We start from the raw sequence: 11,127 nt of genomic DNA, 5'->3' as shown, positions 1-11,127 counted from the left end.
GTACTAAACGATTCATAGCACCCTTGTTGCAAGGCCTTCCGGGCCGAGAATGATTCTATACTCGGCCCAAACTATTATTTTGGGCCTAAACACTTTGATAATCGTTTTGCAGCTGCACTAATGACCTGGAAAGCAAGAACTGGCACTGCTTCCTCTTCTATCTTATTTTGTTTTTCAAACAGAAGGAACAATCCAATCAAGTTTATTCTTGTTTTTTATGAAACGTGTACTTGTAGCTATCCTCATCTGCGAAACCAATACTCGGATCATTCCCTTCCCTAATCGCCTTCCTTACATCCTCAATCCTCTCAAGAATTCCCTTGATGGCTAAATTGAATGCGTCCTCAATCTTTAATCTAGACCTCGGATCCGCATATATCAGATTTGGTATTAGCCTTATAACCTCCTCTCTAATGGCCAATTCTTTCTCCTTTGAAATTCCAAGCAAGATTTCCTCAATGCTTCTTGGCATATCATCCACAAATATTGGGAATAAGCAGCACCAGGGTGAAAGAAAACCGGAATACAACCTGCCAGAATAGAATCAAAAGTTGATCTCCTGGTGTATGAATCCCCTCCAGGCTGCAAGCAATAAACCGAGCTCTGAAACACCCTCATAACACTCGACGGGTTGTCACAATCTATGTTACCACCCAAACTGCAATCTATCAACTTGCATCTACTCGAAGCTACGCACTGATCAATAATCTTCCCTCGAATTGAACTCTGCTAGTCAGGCCTCGGTGCCCCAGCAAAAGTGAACAAGTAAGGCCTTTCTAGTTTCCTCATTCTGCTCTGCTATTGAACCAAATCAACATCCTCCGCGGGATGAAAATTTGTCGGATAAGGTATAGCAATGTCATTGTTCCAAGAGCTTCCTTCGACCGACAACATAGTCATGTTCAAAGACTCAGGCAACTACCTGAGCTTACTACTCCAATCCGAAACATCATCTGTCTGCCTCCTGAAGTCCCAAGAAATTCTCCCGGCAACCAAGAAATGGTCCCTCCCCCACATTTTCGCCCACTCGGGTTTTCTTGCCAGTCAACTAACAAGTTGTTTCGCCGAAGCGTCTCTAACCGTGAAATTAGAATCCCACAGATGGAGGCTCGCATCAAGACCGGCATAAAACGGGACATAAACTGCCGAAGCCTGACTGGAGACTTTCGTCAGACACTTATAGTGCTTCATCTCGTTGTGGAATTTGAACTCCAGCAAGAACTGGTTCGTGGAAAACCAACTCTTGTTAGACAAAACCCCTTCCGAGTTTTCGATTTTGGGACCGAAACCATAATTCTCAAAGTAGATGCAAAAATTTGGCTCGTCAGTTCCCCTGGTGAGAAATTTACAGTTTTTTACCAAGTCGGAGTTAAATATTTCAGGAAGATCGTCGTGCATATAAACGTAACTTCCAAAGCATGATGAATCTGTGATAGAGTTGTTCGAAACCCCAATTAGGTTGACTTGTTTGTTGAGCAAAAGATTGAGACTGGAGAAAGTATTGGAAAATATTAGTATTTTAGTTTATTTGAATTTTTTGTTTTATAGGCTTAGTCCGTTAGAATTCGGTTTTGTTAGGGATTAGGGTTTATTTAAATATGGTGCTTTGTTATTCATTAGGTCAAGCTATTCACAATGTAGTCTCTTAGGGTCTTGTAGTCATTTCGGCATTCTCTGTTTGATATCAATAATATTTCTAGTTTTGTAATCCGTTTGTTCATTCATTATGGTATGCGCACTCTGATATTCAACTTGGTATCAGAGAAGGTTTGATCCTTCGGAATTTGATCTGCTTTGGGTTGGTATCTGTTTGCTCATTTCCGTTGTCGTTCATGTTCAGATTGTTAGTTGGTATTGATTGTTTGCAAGAAGAAAAAAATTGTTCATTCGTTTTTTGTCCCATGACTCTGCTTCTGCACCTTTGAAAGCCGCAGCCTGGAGGAGTATCTGCAAGTCTGTATTGCTGTAAAGGAAAAAAAGGGGAGTAAAAAAAAAAAAAAAAAAAAAGGAAGAAACAAGAAAAAATTGGTTGCTTGTTTGAGGCCCATGCGGGCAAAGGAAAAAAAAATTTGGTTGGATTTTTTGTTTGTTTGTTCGGAAGTTGGCATCGGCATTGGTATCGGCATTGTTATTGGCATTGGTATTGGCATTGGCATCGGTATTGGTATTGGCATCGGCATCGGCATCGATATTGGCATAGGAATTTGGAGGCTTGCATCCACATCTGCTTGTTGGCAAACTCATGTCATGTACCGTCATGAGTTTGATGAGGGGTGTTGGAAAATATTAGTATTTTGGTTTATTTGAACTTTTGGTTGGGCTTAGCCCGTTAGAATTAGATTTTGTTAGGGATTAGGGTTAGTTTATTATAAATAGGGTGCTTTGTTATTCATTTGGTCAAGCTATTCACAATGTAGTCTCTTAGGGTTTTGTAGCCGTTTCAGCATTCTCTATTTGATATTAATAATATTTCTAGTTTTGTAATCCGTTTGTTCATTCATTGTGGTATGCGCACTCTAATATTCAACTGAAAGTAGAGTAATCAAAGGAAAGAAAAACAATGCACAAAGCTAAGGAGATGAGAAGGCCAAACCAGAGTTATTGAGAGCACTTTACCGTCGGTAACTTCTCCATGGGTGTTTGCTGCTATGGACAAAAACCTGCAGTCGCTCATAGCGAGAGAGAGAGAGAGAGAGAGAGAGAGAGAGAGAGAGAGAGAGAGAGAGAGAGAGAGAGAGAGAGAGAGAGAGAGAGAGAGAGAGAGAGATAAAAAAATGGAAAGTAATTAAAAGAAAGGCCCCCATTGCATTGCATTAATAATGTGATGCGTATTGATAGGGCCAGCGTTGGCGTTGGTGTAAAACAAAATTAACTTTAGACAACATCATTTCCAAGTTGTTATTGTTGGTTGGATGATGACAAATGAATGGTGGAAGAACCAGATTACTCAAAGATAAGTAAGAATTCATACTCAAAACTCTTAGTGTTTTAATCACAGAGCTTTGGACTTATGATCAGAACCGTTCATACTATAAATCACATTATAAAGATCATCTTTGCAAAAAATAAATTAAAACTAATGTCGTTTGGTCAATCTTTTGTAGCAAATATGTAAGATCCCGAGAATTTATTATTGAAGAAGATAAATATTTGAAAAAAAAAAAATGTTGTGCTTATTTATTGAGAAGATAGTGGACGTCATTAAGAGTTCGTAGCATTTTTCGGATTACCTTTTAGAACTAAGATGAATTTTTCAGGTGATTTACATATTGGACCAATGAGTAAGTGACACGTGGCAACCAATAAGTAGCTTGCCACATGACAGCTACTCGAGATAGACAACAAAGGGCTGGTCTAACCGGTTAGCGACAATTTAGCCACATGGGAAGTGATTATTGGACCCAAAGAAATGGGTGATTAGTAAACACTCTATTGTGCTGATTTTTGCAAGGTTATGGAATTGGACGTGTCATGCATATTAGCTATGCAATTGACACCTAGTACATACAATGCCTTAGTCATCTTTGGTTGCAAACCATCCAGCTGGAAGCAAGTTTGACACCGCCTAATTCTACTATAAATACAGGGTTGCATTTCATTCTTTCATTCACTACTTTTCGAAACATATGTTGGCTACTGAGAAGCCATGAATGTATGCATGCATGGTTTGTGTATACGTGTGTGTATACGTTAGAGAGAGAGATTAGAAAAAAAAAAATAGAGTGGAAGAAATACATGGCATTATGAGTGATCAAGGAGCTTGCTCAAGTACATGGAGCTTAGCTATTGCAATAGTGACGTGGATCATCGTTTTAGCTTTGAAATCAAGGGCTTTGATGCCTATTTGATGACTGGACAATGATTTCTGAGACATTAAGGTAAAGATTTACATATGATCAGATTTCTGGGATTTTGTACCACTTTCATATGGATGAGATTTAGAGAAATTTTATGTTTGACTCGAAATTCATCAAATTTGGTCTTTAAAGGACGTTTGTATGGAAGAAATGAGTTGTACTATTGATGATTATGCTTTGGCTTGAAAGATATGTTGAATTTCTAGGAAAACAAACCTCAAAGCTACTGGTTTCATACCAAGGATTGAACTGTGAAAATAGTTTTAGTTTTGGGGTAATTTTGTAAATTACCAGAAGTTCAGGGGCCAAAGTGCAATTATCAAAATTTTGGGGACCTATTTGAAATAATAAAAAGTTCAAATACATAATTTTTATTTTGGTTAAGTGAAGGTCCCTATTGGATATGGTTGTTGTCATGGGAATAAAGTTTAGTAATTATATATGAACATATAGTGACATATTGTAATTGTTGAACTAAGGACATTCGAATTCTTCTAGAGCAAAAAGTGAACAAACGGATAAATTTTGGAGTAGTTCCAATTGGAGGATGTTCGTGAGTCTTTCAAGATTATTGTATCAAAATTCTAGATTTTTCTACATAGCCGTTTGACCGTGGCAAAGAAATGAAGGTCCAGCGCGCAACTTTCCTAGATAAACGTTTATGGACATTGTGAGTATTTTGAAGGTCAAGAAGGCATATTTTAAGGAATATTCCTTCTGAGGATATGTAGGGGACATCTTTAGCTTCAAAAGAGACATTTTGGAACCAAATTGAAGTTGATTTGGTCGGTCATAAGACTAATTTTCTGAGAACTCCGAATTTTAGTTCAAATACAAAACCATTTATTTTCTGTTTTATTATTTTATTATGTTTCCTAGTATTATTTTAAGACCTCTTCTAGTAAGGGTTTTATTTTGTAGTAATGTAAATAAGGCTTTTTAGCCATTAGGTAGAAGAGGGGGAGAACACACGCATTTGGCTTTAGAGAGCTTTTGACAATTCAAGTTTATTTTCAAGGTGTTTTCTATCCATGTTTTTAATAATATTTTGTTTTATGGTTGTTAGTAACTAGTTTCGTTTATTGGGGCGAGTCTACAAGCCTTAGTAAGAATATGTAGTTTCTTTTCAATTTGCTTATAATATTATGCATACGGGTTTTGAATTATTAATCACTGGTTTAAACTATCTAATTGTCTTGATGATTGGCCATCATTTGGATATTTAGAAAAATAATTTGATGCAATTTTGGCGGAGGTCTGTCCCTTGAATTGGCTTTGGCTTCTTATGGTTAATGTGTAACTTCTTAGGATGGACACGTCTTAAGGGTTATATGGTTTTTCAAAAGGTTTTCACAAAACTTAATGAGTCTTGCATGTTCATATTCGATTTGAACACTACGGACGAGTTGCATGTTAGATATACGTTCTATGTTGGAGGTTCCAAGTAGGGCATACTTTAGAAAAACCTAACTTTCAAATATATGTGTGTAAGTCATAAGTAATTGAAAGAACTACGTAGGATTGTTAAGATGACGGCGGAACCCTAGTGCTCAAATTTATTTTCAAAACTATTTTAATTAAATTTGTTTTTAATATTTTTGGTCATAAAATCAACCTCTTCCAAACTTTATTTTCAAATAATTAATTAAGATTTAATTTTAACATAAATTATTCATTCAATCTATGTGGAGAACGACCTTGTTTGAGCTGCTATACTATGACAACCTTATACTCTTGCAAGTATTTTTAAGTGTTTTTATCCTTACTTTTGCAGGTGGTAAAAATTTCTATCAAGAAATTGGTGCCGTTGCCAGGGATTGTTTCAAATAATTTGTGTTTATCAGCTCTTAGTTAATTATTTTTGTATATATCTTTTTATTTACTTGATTTTGATTTTATTTTATATTGATTTTGAGAGCATTGCAACAATGGATTAGTTTGGTTCCTCACAAAGAGCACCTACAGTTTGTGCTCTTTGCAATTTGAATACCCATGATATTATGTATTGTCCTCGAAGGTAGTATTTTCCAGATTTGTGCAGCACCATGTTAATATAAGGAACAATCTTCAAAGGCCTAGGTGCGATCCCTACTCAAATTTTTATAATCCATCATGGCCAGAGCATCAAAATCCTATGTGGGAACCTAGTCATCAGCTTTTTGGACAACCTATTGTGCCAACAAAAGCTGATTGAGATATTGCAATCGAAAACATGGCTAAATCCTTTGAAAGCAACCATCGTGAGATTCAGGATACCCACCGTATGATTCAGGATACCTAGCCTTCATTAGATAATCTAGTGCAACAAGTTGGGCAGCTCATGCATCAACGGGACGAACACGAGGAAGACGAGTTTCCTTGTCAACAAATTGATAGCCCACAAGATTCAAAGGAATGGTGTGTAATTCAAACACCGCAATGTGTAGAGAGTTATGACTACATACAGGAAGACACTAAAATTGAGGAGCCACCAGGCATTGACTCTCGCCCAATGGAGGAAACTGCTAATCTTGAAATTTCCACAGAACCCCTTGCTACCCAAATCTATATGCCACACATTTAATATCCCGAGGTTGCAAAGCCACCAACAAAGCTGCATGAAGTCATTGAAACTGACATGTTTGAAGGGCTTATTCATACAAATTCAAAATCTGATCCAACACATGACCAACAGGGCAAATAGATAAAGATAAAATAATTTTTGCTGCTGTAACAGACAGTGCACCTGCGCAACCAATAAAACTCAAAGAAATTCAAGATGAGTCCTACCATAAGGATAAGTTCTACGTGGAAATGAAGAAAAAGTTTAATGGCAGCCCTATTCTTCATCAAGAAATTTGACTAGTGCAGAAATTATGGGTGTTAAATACAAGGTTTAAGTCAGTTCAACGGAGATGCAAGCCTCACTTGAAGGGGCCTCTTTGATTATAAGAATTCATTCACATAAAAGAGCATACATTAAGGACACAACCACAACATTTAAATACTCAGTCAATAAACATCAAGTCACTCCTTACCTACTAATACCCTATGATGCTGCTAAGGAGTCGTTGACTCTAAGAGAACAAGTGACGTGATCATCAATTCATTCCTCTACGTCTAGCTATAGACGTTAACTAAAGTGCTAATTGGGAGGCAACCAAGTTTTTCGAACTCTTTTCTTTTTGTTTCGTTTATTTTAATTTCCTGCTCTTATTCCAAATTACAAAAATCACAAAAAAATAAAAAATCAGAAAATTAAAAAAAAAATTGCAATCTTTAATTCTAGTTATTTTTCTTTACTTATCCAATTAGGTTTTTAATTTGTGATTGTAGGCTGCATTCAGAATTGATTCGGTCTAATCTCAACCACGTGTGGATTCATACATTCATCGTTCATTCACCAATAAACATGACCATATGAAAGCCTATAATACATGCATGATTCTACAATCGGGGTTCCAAGTGTGCAGAAGGGTCCATATTTCGCAGATCAAGTTTTGCGCAGATTTTCCTCGGCATTCATAATTAGGAAACATGCAAAATAAACTTAGTCATACACGATACATGAAGACAGAGATAATTCCAAAGGACATTATACTGATGCATCGCATTATACACAGATCCAGGACTACCTTTCACAGATTTGGATCAAGAAACAACGAAATAAGTTTGGGGGTCGTCCGCTATTTACCTTCCTTTTGGATCTGAAAATCCTGGACTCTGCCAACTGTTCTGCCACAAATCGGTGCTTGATTTCTCTTTGTTACTCAAGTTTTCCTGTGCAAAGAAAGACCACATGCATTTGTTAGTTTTGGTTTATTTTACTGAAATGCACAATCGAAACTAAAACAAAGAAGTTTGGGGAGTTTTCTCTTTGTACCTTTAAGCTCTTGGATGGGATGAAAATGAGGCCTACAAGTCCATTTGTAAGTGCGATGCACTCCATCAACCTTTTTACTGTGTTGTTGACGAGTGGGAAAGTGAGAGAGACTTCTCATTTTTGTAGAAGAGAAGGCTAGAGAGAAAAGTCTAGAGAAGGGAAGACATTCGTTTGGCTCTGGGCTAGAGATGGTTCTCAGCCATAAGAAATTATGGCAATGGGGTGTGTTTTCATTTTTCTAGTGGAGCTTTAGGGTGTGTTTGTTTGACATCCTTAGCTCTCACTAGACTGAACTGGACTAACAGCCAGTGTAGTCCAGTGTTTGGCAAAGCAAAGGATTAGCTTTACTGACGCTAGCTCGGACTCGCCTCGACTCCGGGCCTCATTAGCTGTTGTTAGCTAATCCTAACCAAAAGCATGGTATTAGCTAGGACTAGATGTCACTGCCTTCTTCTCTCCAAATTCGTCTCAAGTAGCCTTCTTCAATGACCGCAGCCCCCCACGACCTAAAATCTTAGAATCTGGTGACCACCCATAATCTAATTACCACTCAGGGAGTTGGACATGAAAAGAGGCAAAGGGAAGAGAGAGAGGGATTTGAATGGAAAAACAAAGGGAAGAAAGAGAGGAACCTGAATAGGAAAACTCACCATGGCTGCCATTGAATTGGCGATGCTAAGCTTAAGAGTGCAGGGTGTTTTGGGGGAAGGCATATCTCCATTTTTTATGATTTTAATTCGAATCGTCTGTGAAACAGAGGGAGAAAAGGAGCCAAGAAACTTGGATACATAGAGGGAGGAAAATATTAGAGGTTAGATGGAGAGGGGAGAGCGACGGTGGAGAAAAAAAAATGAGAAGTTAGATGGAGAGAAAGATGATTCCCGGATGATTCTAGAAAATAAGAAAAAGATAAATTAATAATATAATATTAATAAATATATATTAAGTTAATAATAAAATATTATAGATATATATTAAATAATATAATATTAGAGTCTTACTTCTTAGTCCGCCACTACACCAAACGCTTCACTAAATCAATCCAATTTAGTATAGTCTAAGCCAATCCAACTTAGTCCTGAAGCTAGTCCAGTCCGAGATAGTTTGGTGCAACAAACGCACCCTTAGGGTTTCAGTCACCCATGTGCATTGCACGTGTGCCAGGCGTGTGACTTCTGTTTGTGATGTCTGCAATCACGCGGGCTGGTTTTCAAATGGGTGCATGGATATTTCCAAGGCCTAGTGTCTTTTGGTTTCAATGGCTGCCACTCTTGCTCCATGTTTCCTTGCATCAGGCCCCATGTCCAATGCTAGGTCCACATTTTCAACCCAGGTGCCTTCTTTTCTTTTCTTTCTTTCTTTATTTATTTTGTCACTTTTCATTTTGTTTTTTTTGTTTGTCTTTACTATCTTTTAATTATTGTTAGGTTTAGTTACGTTTCGGTTTAGTATTTAATTTTCTTTTAAGGGTTGTTTCTTTGATTTCATTTATTTTTCACACCTTGAAGACAATGTGTGATTTAAGTTTGGGAGTGGAAAATAAGAAATTTTAGATTTTTACTTTTTGAGTCAAATAAAATTTTCATTCTTTTGAAGTTAATATCCATAGTTAATTTTAAACGTTAGAACAAATGGACATGGTGAAGGTTAATCCCATATTGGAGTTTTTTCTATTTATCATTGTTTAGACACTAATTCATGAGTTATAATTTGAAAATTTGCACATTTCACACCAACATGGTTTGTGGGGAGTGAGATTGAAACACTTACTTTTCATCTAAGTGTATTTTAATTTTTGTTCTAAGTAAAGTAAAGTTAGTTATTGTTAAAAGTAATAATTGTTCCACCCGATGACACACCCCGATCCTAGAATCAAGGCATGCTGGCCGTCACGTGGGCGTGACGTAACCAAAAGTGCGAGGTGGAAGCAATAGATAAGAGAAATACAAATAAACAAAAACCAAATACTAGCAATAATAACCAAGCAACGTGCTAGAGTAAGTTTAAGTGTGAAACACACAAATTCAGAGTATAAGTACTAGGTGCGGTCAAGTAGGACCATAACTAAATTACAACACCCACAGGTGAGTCCTACATTTATGTAGTCTGTCAGTACGCCGTGGGAATCATCGTGGGCCACCAACGCTGCTAACTAGAACCCGCAAAACAAAATTGAGTGGGTCAGTAAAACCAAAGTTTTTCAAAAACATTTCATTTAAAACATTTCTAACCCATCGCTGTAAAACCTGTATACTGTCCCAGAAAATAACATAATATGCATATAATCTTCGTATATCTCAAATCACAATTCTTTATCAAAACCCAGAAAATATGCCATGCCATAAATGTCAATAACAGATTAAGAATGCATCAATATAACAGGTGACATAATGAATCAACCGGAGACCCTGCAGTTGGTCCTATACGGTTAATTCCATAGCTCAATATCCAAACCAACCGGAGTCACCACGGTGACCTGTACGGCACTACTCTGCACATAAGTCGGAACTACCTGAAGTAGTCTGTACGACAAGAATGGTGTAATAATACGCTCTAGTGCTTCTCTCATCAATCATCTGTGCACATAATCTAAGGTCACCTACCATTCGGAACCACCTTTAGTGATCTGCACGACTAGCATGTCGGAACCCTCTCATGGTCTGTACGACATGTACCTACTTGGATCCAAGGTGAGCGTGCGGTGTGGGTGAATAATATAAGCACTAACACCAGGGGTGCAGGTTATGAGCTCTCAACGCAATTCACATCATCAATAAACCATATGAATAACATAAAACTCACCAGATACTCACCTGTGCGTCCACAACACCATTTCACATATATATGCATCAATTACTAATTCATATAACTCACAATATGCATGCATGGCATTTTAAAAACATACTTTCATTTAAATTCAATTTCTGGGAAAAATCAATAGTATATAGGTAAATACAGAAAATATTGCCCACTCACTGGTAAGTCGAAGGGTCGTAACCCGTGTGACGTCCCTGGATGCGCTCATCCTCGGGATAGGTATCACCTATATGCGAAACAACTATAAAAACGTTAATTAAAGCACATAACCGACAATTCGTAATAACTTCTCATACGGTGCTCAATTTGGGTATATGAATATACCATAGTGACCTACTCGACGTCACGGATGTCGACATATTTTTAGAAAAAAAATTTGAGGCTGCACGCGCCCCCACGCGCCGGGAGAGGCACGGACCCACGTGCGTCATCTTCTTCCTCCAGTCATCGGACTGGTTTTTCCGGTCGCCAGAAACTGGAGATTTTTCAATCTCCTTGTTCTCTGTCATTTCTCAACCATTTTCCATGAAATTTTCACCAAAATGTCCTAAATCACGAGGGGAAGAAGGCTATCCCTCTTTGGAGTCTCAA

General features: G+C 37.5%; 1 pseudogene; it reads right to left on the bottom strand.

Moving 5' to 3' along the window:
- Window positions 1-202: 202 nt before the first annotated feature.
- Window positions 203-7,785, bottom strand: LOC126595475 (probable xyloglucan galactosyltransferase GT14; annotated as a pseudogene).
- Window positions 7,786-11,127: the final 3,342 nt, after the last annotated feature.

This window comes from Malus sylvestris, chromosome 13 (assembly GCF_916048215.2).
Source record: "Malus sylvestris chromosome 13, drMalSylv7.2, whole genome shotgun sequence".
Taxonomy (NCBI): domain Eukaryota; kingdom Viridiplantae; phylum Streptophyta; class Magnoliopsida; order Rosales; family Rosaceae; genus Malus; species Malus sylvestris.
Note: the sequence above shows the minus strand (reverse complement) of the source record. Positions and strands in the feature narration are given on the sequence as shown.